Raw genomic sequence first — 22619 nt, forward strand, 5'->3', positions numbered from 1 at the left:
TGTGTATCCTGTTGATCTGTTGGGTGTAGTATTGATGCTCCATAACACAGATGGTAACTCTTCTACCCAACAACCCGGTGTTCTCTGCAAAGGAACCATAAGCCGGGGCTTGATGCCTCTCAAGATCTCTTGATTAGCCCTTTCTGCTTGACCATTGGACTGTGGATGTGTGCCACCGATGAAACGTCGAGCCGGATGTGCTCCCGTTCGCAGAACTCCTTCATGGCACCTTGACAAATTGGTACCATTATCTGTGATGATACTGTGTGGAAAGCCAAACCGAAATCACTTTTTTGATGAACTGAACCGCCGTGGCCGCATCACACTTGCTAACAGGTTCTGCCTCCACCCACTTTGTAAACTTGTCAACCGCCACCAGGAGGTGGGTCTTCTTATCTTTGGACCTTTTGAAAGGCCCAACCATATCCAGCCCCCAAGTCGCAAACGGCCAAGTAATTGGAATCATTCTCAATTCTTGAGCCGGTACATGAGCACGTCTTGAAAACCTTTGGCAACCATCACATCGTCTGACCAGATCCTCCGCATCAGCATGAGCAGTTAACCAATAGAAGCCATGGCGAAACGCTTTAGCCACCAGAGATTTTGAACCGGCGTGGTGACCACAATCTCCTTCGTGGATCTCACGCAAAATTTCACGGCCTTCTTCAGGAGACACACAGCGTTGAAACGCCCCTGACACACTGCAATGATGCAACTCGCCGTTGATAATAGTCATGGACTTGGATCGCCGGATTATCTGTCGGGCCAGAGTCTCATCCTCTGGTAACTCGCCCCGGTTCTTGTACGCCAGGTAAGGAAGCGTCCAATCCGGAATAACATGAAGAGCTGCCACCAATTGAGCCTCCGGATCAGGAATAGCCAAATCCGCTTCACCAGGGATCTTGACCGACGGGTTGTGCAGCACATCCAGAAAAACATTGGGCGGGACCGGTTTGCGCTGAGAGCCCAGCCGGCTTAAAGCGTCCGCCGCTTCATTTTTCCGCCGGTCCACGTGGTCCACCTGATAGCCTTAAATGACCTGCAACAATATCCACCTCACCGATATGCTGCCATGAGTGGATCCTTGGAGTCCCAAGTGCCAGACACTTGCTGAGCCACGAGGTCCGAGTCACCGAAGCACTTAACTCGACTTAGATTCATCTCCTTAGCCATCCGAAGACCATGGAGCAAGGCTTCATACTCAGCTGCATTGTTAGTACAAGGGAACATTAAGCGGAGAACATAACAAAACTTATCACCTCGTGGGGAAGTTAATACGACTCCAGCCCCGAGCCTTCCAATTGCTCCGTCAAAATGGATGGTCCAATATGTGTGATCCGGCTTTTCTTCAGGTGCTTGCATTTCTGTCCAATCATTGATAAAATCAACAAGTGCTTGAGACTTAACCGCCATCCGAGGCACATACTTCAAACCGTGCGGCCCAAGCTCTATAGCCCACTTGGCAATCCGGCCAGTTGCTTCCTGGTTCTGGATGATATCCCCCAAAGGAGCAGAACTGACCACCGTAATTGGATGCCCTTGGAAGTATTGTTTAAGCTTCCGGCTTGCCATAAAAACTCCATACACCAGCTTCTGCCAATGCGGATACCTTTGCTTGGACTCAATGAGTACCTCGCTGATATAATAGACTGGACGTTGAACCGGATGCTCCTTACCTGCCTCCTTTCGCTCCACCACAATAGCCACGCTGACCGCCCGAGCATTAGCAGCAACATATAGCAGTAACGGCTCCTTGTCAATGGGAGCGGCGAGCACAGGCGGATTGGCCAATTGCCGCTTTAAGTCCTCAAATGCTTCATCAGCAGCAGAACTCCAGAGAAACTGATCCGTCTTTTTCAACATCTGATACAAAGGGATTGCCTTCTCACCAAGATGACTGATAAACCGGCTTAACGCGGCAATCCGGCCTGCCAGGCGTTGAACATCATTGATACACTTCGGTTTAGCCAGGGAGGTGATGGCTGTGATCTTCTCCGGATTAGCCTCAATTCCCCTATTGGACACCAGAAAACCCAATAACTTGCCCGCCGGTACACCAAAGACACACTTGTCCGGATTAAGCATCATCTTGTATGTCCTCAGGTTATCAAAGGTTTCCTTCAAATCATCAATCAGAGTCTCCTTCTCCCTGGATTTAACCACGATATCATCCACGTAAGCATGTACATTACAGCCAATCTGTTTCTGAAGACAATTTTGCACACACCATTGATAAGTTGCCTGGGCACTCTTGAGCCCAAAGGGCATAGACACATAGCAGAAGGCTCCAAAGGGAGTTATGAACGTCATCTTCTCCTGGTCCTTAACTGCCATTTTGATCTGATGATAGCCATAATATGCATCCAAAAAACTTAAACGCTCACAACCCGCCATAGCATCAATAATTTGATCAATACGGGGGAGGGCAAAATGATCTGCTGGACAAGCCTTATTAAGATTTGTGTAATCCACACACATGCGCCAGGTGCCGTTTTTCTTAAGGACCAGCACCGGATTGGCAAGCCACTCAGGGTGAAAAACTTCAACAATAAAGCCAGCTGCTAAGAGCCTGGCTACCTCTTCTCCAATTGCCTTGCGTCTTTCTTCGTTAAACCGGCGGAGGAACTGTTTCACCGGTTTGTATTTAGGATCCACATTAAGGGTGTGCTCAGCGAGTTGCCTTGGTACACCTGGCATGTCAGAGGGCTTCCATGCAAAAATGTCCCGATTCTCACGGATGAACTTGATGACCGCACTTTCCTATTTCGGATCCAAGTTGGCACTGATGCTGAACTGCTTGGACGAATCGCCAGGTACGAAGTCAACAAGCTTAGTTTTTGCTGCCGATTTGAACTTCAGGGCTGGATCATGCTCCGTAGTTGGCTTCTTTAATGGAGTCATGTCCGCCGGATCAACATTATCCTTATAATACTTCAGCTCCTCGCTGGCACAAACCGACTCTGCATAGGCCGCATCTCCTTCCTCGCACTCCAAAGCGGTTTTGCGGCTTCCGAGAATTGTTATTGTCCCCTTGTGACCCAGCATCTTGAGCTGCAAATACACATAAAAGGGTCGTGCCATAAACTTGGCGTAGGCCGGTCGCCCAAACAGGGCATGATATGGACTTTGGATTTTCACCACTTCAAATGTCAATGTTTCTGACCTGGAATCATGATCATCTCCAAAGGCCACTTCCAGAGCTATCTTACCAACAGGATATGCTGACTTGCCAGGTACTACACCGTGGAACACCGTATTAGACGGTTTGAGATTTTTATTTGTTAGTCCCATACGGTGGAAGGTCTCATAGTATAAGATATTAATGCTGCTCCCTCCATCCATGAGTACTTTGGTGAACTTGTAACCTCCCACCTGAGATGCCACCACCAGAGCCAACTGACCCGGATTATCAACCTGGGGAGGGTGATCCTCTCTGCTCCATATGATCGGCTGCTCAGACCAGCGTAGATAACAGGGCACGGCCGGTTCAATAGAGTTGACTGCCCGCCTCTGAACCTTCCGGTCTCACTTGTCCAAGCTAGTGGTGAAAACATGGTACTGCCCACTATTCAACTGCTTTGGGTTGCTCTGATAACCTAACTGTTGCTGCTGTTGGTTGTAACCACCCTGGTTGTTCTGACTATTTTGATTATTATGTCCGCCCGGATTACCATTTAACCCTGAACCGGAATTTCCTCCACCATAACCCGGCCCGGACCCTGAGCCACCGCCGGAGCCATGATCATATCGGCAAGCATTAGAATTCTTGAACTCCTACATAATGAAGCAATCCTTCCAAAGATGGTTTGCTGGCGCCTCCTTCGTCCCATGTCTTGGCCATGGCTGGCTCAGTAGATAGTTCAGGCGGTCCGGGTTAGGGTTGGGTGCCCCATTGCGATTTTTCGGTTTACCCTTGCGTCGCTGGCCATTGTCCTGCGTGTTGGTATTATCCACAAAGTCCATATTACCATCCGCTTTACGCTTGCCTCCACCACCATTGCATGCCAAGTGATGCTGCTGACCTTTGGAGTAGCTGTTCCTCTTTCCCTTCCCTGCCTTGTCATCATCAGATTCTGGATCCTTGGTACTATCAGAATCAGCATACTTTACCAAAGCAGCCATGAGGGTCCCCATGTCAGTGCAATGACGCTTCATCCGTCCCAACTTCAGCTTTAGGGGCCCAAACCGGCAGTTGCCTTCTAGGGTTAATACAGCGGTGTCAGCGTTGATGCGGTCAGATGAATGCAACACTTGTGAAACCCGGCGCACCCAATGAGTCGTCGATTCTCCTTCCTCCTGGACGCAAGCAGCTAAGTCCACTATTGACATAGGCTGTTTACATGTATCCTTGAAATTGCTGATAAACCGGGCTCGTAATTGGGCCCATGAACTGATAGAATTAGCCGGCAAGCTTTTTAACCAAGTACGGGCCATTCCTTCAAGCATCATGGTGAAGTATTTCGCACACGCCGCGTCATCCACATCAAGCATCTCCATGGCCATCTCATAGCTCTCCACCCATGTCTCTGGAGGTTGATCCACCGTGTAATTTGGTACTTTGTGCGGGCCTTTGAAATCCTTGGGCAGGCGCACATTGCGTAAAGCAGGGACAAGGCAAGGCACCCCCAAAGAACTAGAAGTAACACCAGGTTCGATCGAGATAGTTGGACGAACCGGCGTGAGCTGCCGAGCCTGATGCTGTGCGGCTAACTCGGCCTCCCTGGGCGCTCGGGCCCGGTCCACCACTTCCTGAGCGTTATCAGCACCACCCGCCGGGTTGTTGCCACGGGGAGCTCCATGTCGTTCATTACTCGACACTGCCGGTTCATCCATATGTCTGCTATAGCTCCGGCTTGGACGGGGAGTCGAGTGGATCCGGTCGCGGCTGTATGAGTATGCTTCCTGTTGGACCAAAGCTGTCCTCAGAAGCTCCTTGACCCGTCGCGTCTCTACTGCCTGCGGTGAGTCACCTTCAATTGGATTAGCCTCCAGCCGTGCAGCAGTGGTGACGAGATTGTCCATTGGGTTGGAGTAGTGAGCCGGAGGTGTTAAAACAGCCTGAGGTATAATGGTGTTTTGACGAGGCGGGTCCATCCGACGAGGCTGAACCGGCTCACCAGTCCCAGGAGCTTCCGCCCGGTTTCCCTCTAGAGGATTACCGGTTCCTGCTCCCGGGGTGTTGAAAAGGTCTCTAGCCTCGAAAACCAGAGGTAAACGGGATTGGTACTTCCTCCTCATGACTTCATGCGACGCGCTCTGGTCCAACATGAGCCTGTAGGCTTGTGCGTCTAGAGCGGCCCACTCTGTGGCCATCCTGGTGTCCTCAGCTGCCAGATCCACCTTGGCCTGGGTGATCTGTTCCTTTACTTTTGCAATCTCCGTGTTGTGGACGTCCTGATCCGCCGGATTAGCTTCCGCCATAAGCCCAGCCAATGCATCAAATAGCTCTGATAGAACTTGAGCCGGCGGGCGCACAGGGCCTCCTGCCCCGGCAGCCGTCGCCGCTACTGAACCAGAGGTTGTTGCCGCAGCGGTCGAAGAATGAAGTGCTGCTTGTGTGCCGACCATGAATATTCCAACTCGGTTGGGCAGATCTGAGGGGTCCGGAATACTGTCGCCATCGGAACAGCCCCCAATCCGGCCATCTTGTAGCTGATAAAGAGATTCGGTTTCTATGGTCGATCACTCGTCATCGGAACAAACGACGGTCTTGCCGCGAGATTCCGATCCATCCTCACAACTTTCTCCATGAATGACTCCCACGAAGGCACGCTTCATGGCCGGTTTAACCCTGGCGGATCGTGCACGCTGAGCCGTCTCGACGAGGTCGGTGCTGATGTCCGGCTCAGGGCCCGGTTCACCGATCTTGCCAATGAAAACGTGAATGCCACCAAAGGGGACCCGGTACCCGTACTCAACTGAGCCGGCCTCGGGGCCCCAGCCTGCGTCGTCGATGTAGAGCTTGCTGCGATGAGTCTTAGTCATCTGGCCTACAGCGTAGCCCTCGAGTCCTTCAAAGCGGCCCTCCAAGAACCTGAAACCATCGTGCGATAGCCCCACGGTGGGCGCCAACTGTCGTGCTTTTGTTACGGCAGATGTCCTAGAGAAAGGACTTAGTCGTGGAGCCATCGCGACGGGTTAGCTTGAAGGGGTTAAAGCGGACACAGGGACGCAAGAGAGTTTATACTAGTTTGGCCCCTTCGATGAAGGTAAAAGCCTACGTCTAGTTGTGATGGAATTGATGGGGTTTTGATGACTAGGGAGAAAACAAGCTTCGCCTATGTCTTGAGTTGTTGTCTGTTGTCCTTGAACTGCCGCCGGGTCATCCCCTTATATACACAGGTGATGCCCGTTGGTTCACAGAATCCCAATACCGGCTCATAGATGTGTCCGGTTTGGTCTCTACTTATTCCTAACTTACAATACAAGTTAACTACCAACGCCGGTTTACGGCTACAGGCCTTGAACCGACCACGGGCCTTGAGCCCTCATCTACCTTCTCGGGCTTTAACATACTTAACTACTGACGAAGTTAACCCGGCCCAGATAGGCCGGTTTACGCCTAGTAGTAATATCCCCAACAACCACCCCCCCTTGTTGATATTGATGCATATGTAGTTAGTTCTGATGTAAGTCTTGCTGAGTACATTTGTACTCACATTTGCTTAATTTATGTTTTGCAGAGAGACGTCAGTCTCGCTAGTAGTTCCGCGTGCGCTTCGACGTTTAGCTAGCTACCTCAGCTACGATCTTGTGCCCTCGGCAGGATCTGGTAGATAGTCAGGCTTCTCAGCCTTTTCATTTGTAGATGTCTATACTCAGACATGTTAAGCTTCCGCATGTGCTTTGATTTGTATGCTATGATTGTTGGGTCATGAGACCCATGTTTGTAATATCTCGCTCCTCGGAGCCTAATGAATAAATACTTGAGTCTTAGAGTTATGTTGTGATGCCATGTTGTATTTACACATATCAAGCATATTGTGTGTATGATTGAAATTCTTGGTATGTGTGGGATCCGACAATCTAGTTGTTTATCCTTGGCAGCCTCTCTTATGGGGAAATGTAGTCTAGTGCTTCCATGAGCCATAATAGTCTGCTACAGCCCGATTCACCGGAGTACTGCTAGCCTAGCACTACTGCTCAGGACACTTGACTGGCCGGCATGTGTTTCACTTCGTTCCTGTGTCTGTCGTCACGCGGTGACATCCGGAGTCCTGCCTAGTCTGCTAGAGCCTGGGTTCCCCGAGTCCTGTTAGCCCAGTGCTACAGCCCTGATTCACAAGCTGCTGACCGACATGCTCGATGTGATTCATGTATGCCTGTCCCCATAGGTTGGTGCCGCTTTGGGTTCACGACTAGCCATGTCGGCCCGGGTTCTCTGTCATATGGATGCTAGCGACACTATCATATATGTGAGCCAAAAGGCGCAAACGGTCCCGGGCCATGGTAAGGCGACACCCGTGGGAATACCGTGCGTGAGGCCGCAAAGTGATATGAGGTGTTACCGGCTAGATCGATGTGACTTGGAATCAGGGTCCTGACAGCTTTGGTATTAGAGCCTGACTACATGTAGGATTAGCAAGCCAAGCTGGTCGAAGTCGTGTCTAGAAATGCTTTAGTTATATAAGGGAATTGATTATGGATGGGAAAATAAGGCTCTTTTACACCTTATCCTCATGACCTTCTGATTTGAGCCATCTTATCTTTTCTACGGGGTTAAGAACTAGGCTTCTCTTCTATCTCTCAGGATGACGTGTTACAAAACCGTAGTTGCCTAGGATTGTTAAATTCAAGCCTCAGTTCTATTCCTACTACTTCCATATGTTCATAGCTGGCCTCATAACCTTGATATTGTGATGTTGAGTGGTTATGCCACCATTTTGCAGGATGTCTCAAATCTTTTTGAGCGTTTACAGCAGTTATGCTATCCGAGTCATCCCAGGTTTCTAAACTATCTGATGCATTTGCAAATTCTTCCTTCCTGTTCCTGATGCCTTTTGGTCAGTATAAGCACACTAATCGTCTTTTGAGGTACTCTTTGCGTTGACATATATGTTGTAACTAGTATTATGACCCTAGGAATCTTAGAGGATCACCTGGTAATATGGCCATGTTTGTGTTCCCAGTGTGATGATTCTGGCCACCACTATCAAAAGCCTCCCGTGATGCCATTTAGTAGTAGGTATTCTATTTCTGGGTTCTTGAACCCGAGGTTCATCCTACTTACCTCATGTTGATAGTGTTGCTAGTTCCTTTAGGATATTAGTAACCTTTGCATTAGTCCTCGAGGTCCGTGGTATTTCTTTCTTCCAAATACTATGAACCACTTATGGCAGAAGTTTCTTGGATCAAAAGATCACAGTAAGAGTGCTCTCGATGAGTTCTCCGTTCTACATTGTGACTCTACTAGTCCTACCTTTCTGCTTGGGTTGTCCGGAAGAAATGTTGAGCTTTGCTCGACATACTAATCTATGCATCCACAACTCAGAAAATTATATGTTCCTTGAGTTGTTCCTCTTCAGTTGTATCCCGACCATTCTCTATCAGTTGATAGCCAAGAGTATGTGTGCATTTGTTTTCATCTATGCCTTTTTTCTTCTGGTCCGTCAAGCCGTTCTTGTTCAGAATGACTAGGAGAAACAAACTCCAGTACCTCATCCATATCTAGGAATGGGTCAAAGCAGTTGTATTCTGTAGATCAAAATGCCAATCCAGCTTTTGATTCTGTTCCACCCTGAAGTATTGCCCTCTTTATGTCAGGAATATCATAGGAATTGCACAACCTCCTATGAACTCTTGATACAGTGATACTTCTCGGCATCATCGTTCATTCCTCGGTCCCCGTGTTATTGTAACCGGAATACCGACAAGTGAACCGTGATGTGTGAAATCATACTCCGAGCAACATGGTGCTTGGTAGTAAATGGACAATATTCTCATTCTTAGCGTGTTGGTTATTGAACTACCATTCTAAGATTGATCTTGCTACCTAGTCCATATTTCCTGGTGCACTCTTCGATCAATGAGTTAGGATTGTGTCAATCCCTTGCTTATTTGATCATATCATCTTGCCTCGAAAGCAAGATTGCTCCCAAGCTTAATAACATTTCGGTGGTTCGTGATGTTCTGAATGTCTTCTCGGAAGTGTTACTAGGTTGTCACCTGACTGCTATGTTGAGTTCGTGATCAAGTTGGTATCTTGTAACCACCCCTTCTCCAAGAATCCATGTTGGATACCCCTGAGCTAGTTGGCTAAGATAAACAACAACTTGGAGAGTTGGAAGATAAAAGCTTGTCTGACTTACTTCCTGTCAATGAATTTTTTGTATGTGTGTGTGTGTGTTGAAGAAAGATGATGTCTCCATCGATTGGTCCTCGTGATCAGTTGATTGGATCTAATGTCTTGTCCAAACCTTGATTGAGTGTGGGCTATCGTCAAATCAAGTTAGAACCAACGATATTCATAATGTTGTCTTGCTCGTGGTTGATTCCTCGAGCATACACCATTCCATCCTTTGGTCTGACCAATACTATCACATTGTTCACATAATGGTGGAAGTCCAGTGATATGGAAATTCCGATGAGTCGCTGTTGAGCCCATCAGCAGCATTTTGTCTCCCCCATGATCCATGTTGAACATCCAGCTAGCGTTGGAAACTTGTGTAAGCATTTTCTTCATGCCCCGTTCATGAAGTATATGTTTGGATGAAAGAAGTGACTTCCTCTCATTCATGTGCATTCGATGCAAGTTCCCGCCGTGAATTTGAGAAAGTTAGTTTTGCTTCCTCTGGAATCATCCCAAATTGGTCATGCATACGTGCGAAGTATTCTGTGGTTTGGAGACCTGCAACCTTAATTCTACATGTGTCCCTAGCACACCAAGCCACTGACTGATTTGTTCTAGGAAAAGGAGTTAAGTGCTAATCCATGGTAATGCACAAGACTCCATTATCTGCGATGATGGTTGCCAACCAGAACTCAGTAGTGTTTTATTGTAAGACACCATGTGGTCATGCTTGTCTGGGACAGCGTGTTCACATGTATGTAGAAGAACCGGCTCGTGTTTTGGAGCTTGCTATCGTAGTTCATGTCCCGAGAATCTCGCAAATGTCATCTCGTCGGTTTGTGTTGCAAACTTTCTTTCCCAGACATGCTGTCTGAAATATCTCGTTCCTAGCCAGATCTGAATCTCAGGAAGATATGATGGTTGAAACATTCCTGACATTTGCATTTTGTTTCCAGCTTGCACCCCCTTGTGCCAATCCTACCATGGGTTGCCCTCTCGGTAATTACTACTCAGGATTATCTTCAAAGTGGGCTTACCATGGGTCACATCCATTTCCGGTGATAAGCAAAAATCACTCATTGCGTTGTCTTCAACAAGGTAGTCCACATCATCCATTCGAATCCGGATATGTCATTCCTATGAACTCTGCCAAACGATCAATTGTGATTGCCTTAGGCTGCTATAAAAAGTTTCAACGATCTAGATACCAAAAGTAATTATTTTTGCCATTTAAGGGAATAACTCTACGAGTCACCTCCCCCAAGGTGCCCCGTTATGGGATCATGGCAATTATTTCCTCGCCACCTTGACACCATCCACGATCTCTCTAAGCGTGGGATTGTTTCCCACCAAATCAAACCCCATCGTTTGTTATTTCATCCCTCTGGATGTGTTTTGTGTCTCAACTCGAGATGTTTCAACATCTCATTCCACGAGTTGAGATTCTATAGTTCGATCTTTGAGAAGATCAATCCTAGTAGAGTTTCTTTCTGTCATCATCACATGGATGAACATCTCAAAAGCGAGGATGTCAAGATCAACGTATGCAATGAATCAACAACCTTATGAGGTACAAGTTGGATCGTGAAGATTGTGTTGGTCTTGTGCCCCCTCGGTCTTCTTATCTAACGTCTTGAATCTCGGGACGAGATTTGTCGGGGATATACCCCGCGGCGTATAACCTGTCGGAAGTATAACCCAGCCGGACTAGGCGTTTCATTGGTAAACCGCCAGAGGATTAGCGGTTTATGTGATTGGCGGTTTACATGTCTCGCGGTTTACGTGTCTGGCGGTTCACTGGTATGACGATTCACGAGCCTGAAGACTCATTGGTGACCCGGGCCGTGTTCCGGACAGATGACAAGGCCCAAGGCCCAGCATGCCGGCTTATGTTAATGGTGGGCCGGTTTAGGAGGAAAGCCATGAGGAACATTATCTTACAAGGAGCTAAGACCTGGACTTGTATCCGGTTTGTATTAAGATAGATTAGTCCTAATCCTAATAGGATTCTACATGTAATCCGCCCCTTCAACATATATAAGGAGGGGCAGGGCTCCTCAAAGGGGGACAAGGTTCACAAGTTCCACAAGTTGGACAAGTTAGGTTTAGACAATAGCTCTCGAAATAGAGCACTCTTGTAACCGTGATCATCATCATCAATATCAATGAAGCAGGATGTAGGCTTTTACCTCCACCGTGAGGGGCCGAACATGGGTAAAACACCGTGTCTCTCGTCCCGCTCAACCCCTCTCAAGCTACCACATAGATGCGTTGGCCTCGCGACTAAGTCCTGACACTAAGGACATCTTCCGTGACAATTCCATGACAGTTGGCGCCCACCGTGGGGCTCGCGCACGGTGGTGATGACGTCTTGAAGGGATCTTTTCTCAAGGATTGAGAAGTTCATGATTTTCCGGATGAAGAAAGTCAGTTTCAGAAGGATATACGTTGTCGACCAGTAGTCGGAACAGCACATACGAAATTAAAATTCGAAAGATTTTAGGGTTGCGGGCTAAGCAGCCGCTACGAGCGCCATGGAGATCCACTGAGTCCGAGACAAAATTTCTGGTTGTGGCAGCTTTTGGCGATCCGTCAAGTTGTAAGTTGATGGAAAAAGAAATCTCGACGATGGCGATGGCAATTGCTTCCATACGTGAAGGCAGTCAACGAAAAGTCCAACCACCGCTCCCATCGGGCGATCTAAAGACAGATCGATCAAATCACGGAGACCGACAGGAGTACGGCGGGCTGGGTGCCTCGCAGACCATCAGATCATAACTCGCCGAGCTACAGATATACTATGAGATTGTAGCTGTTGTTCCCAGTGTCCCGAGGCAACAAGCTACTGCTGCTACTACTTTTTCCTGATGTGGAGATCAGCTAAATCCAAGAAACAAAGTGCTACACACAGTAGTACAGATGAAGGCAATCCCGGTTGAGAGTATGCTGCCAACGAGACTTTCAAGAAAGCTCTCACATGGTCATAAAGGACAAGCCATCAAGCGGTCAATATGCAAAGGCAAAAAGTGGTACATCCATTGATCCATCAGCACGAGGAGATAGTGCTAAAAACAATGATCCGTCAGCACGAGAGAGAAAATCAAATCAACTACAAATCGGAGGAGGATTTGGTCATGGGTGCATATCGACTCCGAGTCGTTTCCAAACCTCGCTCTGGCCGTACATGCTCCGCTCCGCCTCCGCTTCACGCCGGCCGTACTTGCTCTGCCAGAAAGATTCCACTGCAATACGCCTCCACAAGCCGCCCCTACACCGTTGACCCGCCATGATTTGCCGTTGCCTTGCTTGGGTTGCTCCTGCCGCGCGATGAGCCGCCGAGGCCGCATTGAACCGCCTCTGCCGTGTTGGAACGTCGGGGCTATATTGAGTCACCGGTCTGCCTGAGACATTTCTGTTGTTTTGAACGGATCATTTGTCATCCGAACAAATCAGGTGCTATTTTTCTAAACCTTTACTGATATAATTAAGTATCATCCAAAGCTTTTTTCATGGTATGTTATGCTGTACACAGGTCAATTGACTCATGACCAAGGTATGATCCGGTCCTCGTGCGCCGGCGTCGGAGGCGACGTATACATCTGCACTGCCCGTACCGGGTGCTTAAAGACGTGGAGAATAAACTGGAGGGTTTTTGCTTGAACCGTCGGGATCATATTGAGTCGCCGACCAGCCTAAACCGCCTTTGTCGCGATGAACGGATCATCTGTTGTCCGAACAAAAAAACATCAGGTGATATCCGTCTGGTTTGTTTTCATAGCACATATTAATTTTTGTGTGAACAATTACTTTGGCATGTGATATTTTTTAAACGCAGGACAATTGTTCATTACAAATGAGGCGTTATATTACGGGCACGGAGCACGCGCTAGCAACATTCTGCACCGGCATTTCGTTCGTGTCATACCACCCGGTGAATGAACGTGAGAAGGTCGTCGTCCCTGTTCGCCCGGTTTACATCAGCTTGCCGGAACCGCGCCCGTGATTAACTCACCCGTCCGAGCTGGTTTACGAGACCGGTGCCGATCTTCCCCGTCTGCACCAGCTTACAATGTCGCGGCTGACTCATTTGTCCGAGCTGCCTCTGATGTTGCGGTCGTCCTTGTCGTCCATCTCTCGCGGCCTGGTCTACATCAACATACCGGGCCGCACCTGTCTGCATGAGCTGTTTATTGAGTATGAGCAAGTCACAGCTTGGGTAGCCCAGTTTTTCTTTCAACAAAATGGAGGCAAATCATCATATACTATCAACCGCCGTCTGCACTAGGTGGTTCAATGGGTAGGCGCACAAATCGCCGCCACTACAGTTTGGTTAACTTCAAATCACCAGTTGGAAGGAACCATTGGTCGAGTTGCTGATACGGCTCATATGGGATCATTTACAACCCGCTGCAGTCACCTCAACCTTCTATGGATTCACATCGTGCTATCAACGCCAATGATATACAAGTTATGCCGGTTTATATCACGGTCAAATATGGAGAATCTCAAGCCAACTCCTCGAGTCACCTTGAGACTTGGGGGCTACAATGATATGACTTAGCAGACGTTGCCGGTTTTCAGTGAAGTCAAGAACCCCAATACGTTGGAGGGAAAGATAACCCGGTCCCGGATTCACATCGTGCTGTCAGAAGATTTTCGGATTAGAAAGTATATGACAGTTACAAAATCCTGGCTCAATGAAGAAGTTTCGGGTCATCAGAAAAGGATTCCGGTTTACAATCTGGTACAAGGGAAATTTGTTCTCCGACAAAGCTCTGAAGCTCTCAAATCTGGTTTAAGAATTTCTGGTTCAAATAGGAATTAACTTCTCGCAAGTTCGAGTTTAAAGGCCGTCAGAAAATTTCCGGCTGAAAATGAAGATTTCGGTTTAAAATCCGGTTCAAGGGAAAGATGTCTCCCAGAAAGCTTTGACGCTCTCAATATCCGGTTCAAAATCCCGGTTCAAGAAGAACTTGTCTCTTGCAAAAAGTTAAAAGTTTCCGAAGAGAACCTACTGCCATGATGCACGGTTCAAACATGGGTATCCCGCGTTACTGGCCTGACATATTATTGATCACATGGGGGCGTCTGCTTCATAAAGCGGGGTCTCTGTTCTTTTACATCATGCGTGTTTACACGGAGTTGTTCTATTTTAAAGCGGCCTCCGGTTTACCCCTTGAAAATTTTATAAGCATCACTTGGGGGCTTGGTCGTGTCCGAACCAATGCAATACCTCTTGATAGGCGAGAGCCACCAGATCACTTGGGGACTTGGTCACGTCTGAACCAGTCATGCCTGTTGATCGGCCTAAGGCCATAGAATCACTTGGGGGATTGGCCGAACCCGAACCATTGCCATGCCACTTGATTGGCATAAATGCCACGGTTTCATTTGGGGACCTGGCTGACATGAACCATAGCTACACCTATCGGGATCTTGGTCGTGTCCGACCATGGTAACGCCATCTGATCAGCTCAAATAAGCCTCTTTTTGCAAATGGTTTTATCATTGCCTTTGCTTCAATATTTTCCTTGATAACTGTTTCTTTTATTTTTGTTGCGTTTTTAAACCGACAAAGTTTTAAACCAGCCCAAACTGTCAATTACAAATTGACGGAACACGGTCAAATCTTAATCCGGAGACTATCTGCCCGGTTTGATTTTCTGTTACCATCCTATTATGGAGTAAACCGGTGTTTATCACAGCCCGGCACGGTTTTATCATAAACCGGCAAAATATGGAAGGAGTTATCAGTACTCAAGATTGGGGTTATCACCTTTACTACAAAAAGTTGGTAAAACCAACAATGTGATTCAATGTCACAAGTATGATCTATTTCATATTTGATTATTCTTAAGGGCAGCCTTGGTTATAAACCCGGGTTATATGTTGGGCATTATGACCCGTCCGGCGGTAAACCGCCAGGACAATTTAAACTTGTTGTATGCAGAAACAGGTTTGTTAAACCGGCCTGGCTTTGGACTATAAGTCGCCAGTATATATATTTGGATTGCTCGATTGGAATCATGCGCTTATAAATCATTGGGTCATATTATTCAAATAGCCAAACTTGGCTGAATTTTCATTATGATATTGAATGAATAAGGTGTTCATACCGGATTATATTATGTTGAATAGCCAACATGGCTGGATTTTTATGGTTATTAATAACCGGTATTATTAAGTTTTCAAAGTCACTTTAGCGCAATGGCTATTATTTTATCAAAGGATATGATTTATTCCACAATGAAAGGAATAGTCCCGAGTCGTTGCAGGCTTACAACCCGGCACTTGGGGGCTACATTATTCAAATTGAGATTACATGCAAGTCTCATGTCACTGCAAGCATGCACCATGACACTTGGGGACTAATGCAAAGTCATTTTTACTAGTCTTATTGAAGACCCGGTTCATCATATTATAATGAGCCGGCCCTTGGGGGCTACCAATTCCTCCTGTCAACGATTCAAGGTACACAAGTTTTCGTCCATAATATTGAAGAATCCATTGCTCAGTTGGTAAAGCACAAAGCTCTTAACCTTGTGGACGTGGGTTCAAGCCCTACGATGGAAGCTACATTATAATATGTTATTTTCATTAAAGTATATATATCAAGTCCCGGTTCAGTATTATCTTACTAAGACGGCCCTTGGGGGCTACACGTTGCTGTTCAAAGTTTACAAGATTATATTTACAAAGTCCCTGCTCATTATTGCATAATGACCCGGCCCTTGGGGGCTACACTGGTTGAAAGATTTTATGAGCATCAAGCAATTACAAGTCCCAGGTTGCTGCAAACATGACAACCCGGCACTTGGGGGCTACATATATGGAGTATTCCGTTTTGAGATGAACAAACCGGATTTCTTCAAGGTTGAAACACTTGTTGGAGCAAGTCTTAAGTTATCACTATGTTCTCCTCTTAAGACTTGGGGGCTACAGGTATTATGCATATAAAGGAGGAATACCTTCATTTTATCAGTTTTGAGCAAATCAGGAAGATCAATTACATAACCCGGTGTTGACAACAATTATGACCCGGTGCCATCAATATTTATAAACCGGCCATTTTGGTAATATTAAACCGACAAGTTTTACATCTTCAAACCGGCTGAATATTAGATAAGTATTTTCAGACCCATATTTCTTAAACCGGCGCTTTGGGAGCTGAGTCAAAGGAGTTATTCTTCGCAATATTTCTCGGTGACAAACCAATGACGGCAAATTGATTATGAAGCTGGTCTGTTGACCCGGATTTCCCAGAAGGAGGAAATAACAAGGACTTAAGGATGATCAGGTACCGGTTTACAAAAATTCTTAACCCGGAGCATAACCTGTCAAATTTGTTCTTGTGTTTATTTTGCAGCATAAGTTTACCATGAATAAATCCAAGCTAAACTTGGGGGCTAATGTCGGGGATATACCCCGCGGTGTAAACCGGCCGGAAGTATAACCCGGCCGGACTAGGCGTTTCATTGGTAAACCGCCAGAGGATTAGCGGTTTACGTGATTGGCGGTTTACATGTCTGGCGGTTTACGTGTCTGGCGGTTCACTGGTGTGACGATTCACGAGCCTGAAGTCTCATTGGTGACCCGACGCGTGTTTCGGACGGATGACAAGGCCCAAGGCCCAGCATGCCGGTTTATGTTAATGGTGGGCCGGTTTAAGAGGAAAGGCATGAGGAACATTATCTTACAAGGAGATAAGACCTGGACTTGTATACGGTTTGTATTAAGATAGATTAGTCCTAGTCCTAATAGGACTCTACATGTAATCCGCCCCTTCAACATATATAAGGAGGGGCAGGGCTCCTCAAAGGGGGACAAGATTCACAAGTTCCACAAGTTGGACAAGTTAGGTTTAGACAATAGCTCTCGAAATAGAGCACTCTTGTAACCGTGATCATCATCATCAATATCAATGAAGCAGGATGTAGGCTTTTACCTCCACCGTGAGGGGCCGAACCTGGGTAAAACACCGTGTCTCTCGTCCCGCTCAACCCCTCTCAAGCTACCACATAGATGCGTTGGCCTCGCGACTAAGTCCTGACACTAAGGACATCTGCCGTGACAATTCCACGACAAGATTCTTGTTAGTGGCGGTGAGTTGTCGCAGCCCTACAAATCCTCTTGCAATTAGTGGCATTGCATCCATGCATCACTTTAAATTTATATTAATTTTGAAATGGGGATGCTTAAACCCTAGCACCAAATGAATTCAACTAGGGTCAAAATAAAATCTTTTTCATTGAACTCAAAATGCCCTCTGAAAATGTTCAAAATTTCTGGATTGAGGTGGAAGCATCTACCAAAAATGGTTTACATTTTTGCAGGACATATTTGGGCTTTGAATTAACTCAAACATATTTGAATTGGAGCTATTTAAATGCTATTAATACTTTAAATGCTCCAAATAATCTTGAAAGTACTTGAGGGCTGTTGGGAATAATTTCACAAGTGCCCACAATTATTTCCAGGGTTATTTAATTGATTCAGTATTTTTACTAAATCCAGAAAACAAAGAGAAAAATAGAAAAACAGAAATAAAATTAGAAGGGGCACAAACTCACCTGCCTTACCTGAGAGGCCCAGCAGCAGCCAGCCCACCAGAGCCCAGCTGCCAGTCGTCGTCCTCCTTGCGCCAGAAGGACGCGGGCGCGTGCCCGCCGCGCGTGGCCACACGCCGGCCACCTCCAGGCTGCCTGCCTGTGCGACGACCCCGTGGAGACGCCACGCACCCCCCAGGCCCTCTCACTCCTCCCCCCGTGCTCATCCCCTCCCCTGTCCCTCTCGCGCGCACCCACCTGAGCACAGCCATCGCCGCCGCTCGTTGCTGCCGTGCCCTGAGCCTCCCTCTCATGTCTCCGACATGCCCAGGGGCTCCACCACCGTCGCCTACGCCCCCCTGTTGACTCACGCGACTCGAAACGCCGCCGAACGCCTTCGTCTTCAACCTCGGGCACCCAATCCTGTCTCCGGTCGATTCGGCACCGCCAGGACCTCCCCGAGCTCGCTGACCCCCTCTTCAGCACCGCTGTGAGCTCCTACGCCCCTCGCCCCTCTCCCCATTGATGCGTTCGTCCTCTAGTCGTGTTTTCCACCTCGACCGAAGCTCGCTGCCGCCGTCCATGGCGCCGCCGTGGCCACAGCTGCTGCCACCCGCGTTCGAGCTCATTAGCGCGCTCAGCGCACCCATAGGAGCACGATGCACTCACCATCTCCTCCCCTAGTGCTCCGTAGCCCCGTTTCCATCGATGGCCGAACCACGGCCGCCGCAAACCTCGTCGCCGGTGTCGATTCCAGCGACCATCTGGTCCAGCTCCACCACCCACACACGCGGCTCAGCTCCAGCTCTCCATAGAACCCAACCACGCCCCAAACCGTGGTCTGTAGCGCAGTCCCGACGTGGACACCACCGCGATCTGAGGTTGCCGGCGGTTAAATGCCGGTGGCTGACGTGGCACCATTAGTTTAGGTGCTAATCGTGTTTAGTTTTGCATGTGTCAATGACATGTGGGTCCCTGAGCATAACTAGGTTAGTCTAAATTTCTATTAAGATTAGTAGTAATACATGTGGACCCCACGTGTCAGCTTTGACTTTGGTCAAGTCAACATTGACCGGTCCTACCTGTCATCCACCCAAACCAGCCTGAGACACTGACGTATGGGTCCCACATGTCAAGTTTGACCGGGCCGACCCAGTTGACCTGCTGACGTCACACCTATGTCATGCTGGCGCTGTAAATCATTTTCTGGATTTAAAATAATTAGAAAATTCTAGAAAATGTCCAAAACTTAAAAAATTTATAGTAATTCAACTGTAGCTCCAAATCAAATAAATTATATATGAAAAATGATCAGAAAAATCCAATCTATCCATCCGTGGCATTTTCATGCATGTTAGAACAACTTATAGCTGCTGAATTGGACAAATCAATGAATGGCATTTAAATAACCACATATGGAGTTTGAATTTGAACTTAGGGTTCAAACCAACTCCATTTAACCTGTTGCTAGTTGCATTGGCTGAAAACACAACATATTGACATGTCATGATCATGCATCATATTGTGCATTGCATTGATTGTGTTCTTTCTGTGTTTGCCGATGGTTGTCCCCTCTCGATAGATGTGTTCCGAAGATGAGTTCAATGACACCGATGAAGAGCTATATTATCTTCAGAAGTGCCAGGCAAGCAAAACCCCCTTGTTCATTCCGATACAATCCCACTCTCTCGCTCCTGCTCTCTTTTACTGCATTAGGACAACAATGATTCAACGGTTACATGCTACGGTAGTTGAACCCCTTTCCTCTGCATGACCTGTCATTGCCACAGTAAATAGATGAAACCCGCTAGCATGAGTAGGAGTTGTTTGAGCCCTGATGTGCCTACTCATTCATGCTTATTTGTCATGCCTGCTACTGCTTAGAGTTGAGTTAGGTCTGATTCATCGGGGATGAATTGGAATGGTGATGAACATGTCCTACTGTGTGTGAGCTAAGTGTGTGAACACGATTTGGTAAAGGTACCGGTAAGAGGCCATGTAGGAGTACATGGTGGGTTGTCTCATTGAAACCGTCCTCGGGAACTGAGTTCTGTGTTTGTGATCCATGAATAGCTACTACCACTCATTGGGATCCTTAATTGACCCTCTTGACTTATTAACTGCCCTAGTCCTCTGTCCAAGAGTTGCAACTAGTTTCTGGTGTTTATATGTGTTGGCGGCCGTGCGTAGCACTGACCCTAGGAGTGGGCTATGATGCGGTAGATACACCATGGCACGGTGTACCGGGCGCCCGTTTGGTGTCTCGGGAACCCTGCACACATCGTTTGGGGCTGTGAGCGAAACTCCGGCCGGATCTCCTCGCGGATGGAACCCGAATAGGTGATAAACCTGGACTAGAGACTTGTGTGGTTAGTAAGGTCGTGGCCGACACCCTCGCCAGTCTTCCGCTTGAAGGTTGCCGAGATACATGACGTGTATATGGTGATAAGTGGTGGGAGCGTGTGTGAAGAAGTACACCCCTGAAGGGTTATCATTATCTATTCGAATAGCCGGATTCCTCGGATATGGAAACTTGGACCCCTTGCATAGTTCATAGACAAGTGAAAGTGGATACTCTAAAATGCGCAAGATAAGCGTGAGTGCTATGGATGGCGTACTCGTAGGGAGACGGGAGCGGGTCCATAGTGGTGTATTGATATGGTGAATATGTGCACTCGTGTGCGCGACCTCAAAAGAGTTGCTTGCAGTCGTAGTTCAGGTTAGCCACTGAGTCAAAGCTGGCTTGCTGCAGTTAAACTCCACCACCCCCCCTTGTTGATACCGATGCATATGTAGTTAGTTCTGATGTAAGTCTTGCTGAGTACATTTGTACTCACGTTTGCTTAATTTATGTTTTGCAGAGAGACGTCAGTTTCGCTAGTAATTCCGTGTGGGCTTCGACGTTTAGCTTGCTACCTCAGCTATGATCTTGTGCCCTCGGCAGGATCTGGTAGATAGTCAGGCTTCTCAGCCTTTTCATTTGTATATGTCTGTACTCAAACATGTTAAGCTTCCGCATGTGCTTTGATTTGTATGCTATGATTGTTGGGTCATGAGACCCATGTTTGTAATATCTCGCTCCTCGGAGCCTAAAGAATAAATACTTGAGTCGTAGAGTTATGTTGTGATGCCATGTTGTATTTACACATATCGAGCATATTGTGTGTATGATTGAAATGCTTGGTATGTGTGGGATCCGACAATCTAGTTGTTTATCCTTGGCAGCCTCTCTTATGGGGAAATGTAGTCTAGTGCTTCCATGAGCCATAGTAGTCCGCTACGGCCCGGTTCACCGGAGTCCTGCTAGCCCAGCACTACTGCTCAGGACACTTGACTGGCCGGCATGTGTTTCACTTCGTTCCTGTGTCTGTCCCTTCGGGGAAATGTCACGCGGTGACATCCGGAGCCCTGCCTAGCCTGCTACAGCCCGGGTTCCCGGAGTCCTGTTAGTGCAGTGCTACAGCCCGGATTCACACGCTGCTGACCGACATGCTCGATGTGATTCATGCATGCCTGTCCCCATAGGTTGGTGCCGCTTTGGGTTCACGACTAGCCAAGTCAGCCCGGGTTCTCTGTCATATGCATGCTAGCGACACTATCATATACGTGAGCCAAAAGGCGCAAACGGTCCCGGGCCATGGTAAGGCGACACCCGTGGGAATACCGTGCGTGAGGCCGTAAAGTGATATGAGGTGTTACCGGCTAGATTGATGTGACTTGGAATCGGGGTCCTGACAATGTGCTATGCATGAATGTTGATCAGCATAATGTTAACTGGCTGGTAGTTCCAGTTTTGACCATGAATAAAACTTCCAGCATGATGTTAACACTGTTGTAAAAGGTCATGTTAATATAAATGCTCTGCCTCTGGAAGTTGCAGTTTCTTATCTGAAACTGAACTTGGAGTTTTTTATCTGAAACTGAAACTTGCAGTTTCTTCTCTGAGAACCACCTGTCAGCAACCAAAAGGCAGGGGAACCTCTCCTCTCCATCATCTCCATTCCAAAACCACCGTCTCGCCTCTCCCTCTTCTCCATTTCAAAACCACCCCCTCTCCTCTCCATCATCTCCATCCCAAAACCACTGTCTCGCCTCTCCCTCTTCTCTATTGCAAGACCACCGTCTCTCCTCCCATCTTCCAAAGATAGCACCGGACCACTCAGAAGGACATCTATGGAGGGGATGCAGCAGCGAATCAGGCAGATCGCCAGTGGCTACTAGGAAAAGTTAGCCAAGTTGAAGGAGATCCTTACTTGGTTTGACAATGAGTGGGAGATTTCGAGGACGGTGAGGGCCATGTGGCAATGTATGCGAAAGAGCGAGACAATGGCGATGAGGGCGGCGATGTACTCCTTGGCGGCAGTCATGCCGCAGTACTTCGAGTTCATCGAGTATCTCCTCTGGGTGATGGAGCAGACAGATTCGCCCGAGGCGGAAGTCAGGCAGAGGTGGTGGGCGTACGGGTCGAAGGTTGAGCACCTAGAGGATAACGAATCGATCGAGTACAGTGTGCCGTTCATGAGGGTGCGGAGCCAGCCGGAGCCACAGGAGTATTCGTTCTCCCACCGCAAGAGGAGGTCGGATGGCGCGACATCGCTTCCCCGTCGTTCTCCACGGTTCCCTCGATGCTCACCATGTTTCAATGGCGTTGGTAGGGTTTAAGGTAAGCTTCGCACTAACCTAATCTTCCACTGCCCATGCTTATAATCAGTATGATAACTAATAAAAATCATTCTTACAATCAGTCTCCGAGTACTACGCCAATCACCCTAAAATAGCTCTGG

The sequence above is a fragment of the Triticum urartu genome, chromosome 7, assembly GCF_003073215.2.
Source record: "Triticum urartu cultivar G1812 chromosome 7, Tu2.1, whole genome shotgun sequence".
In the NCBI taxonomy this organism is placed as follows: Eukaryota; Viridiplantae; Streptophyta; class Magnoliopsida; order Poales; family Poaceae; genus Triticum; species Triticum urartu.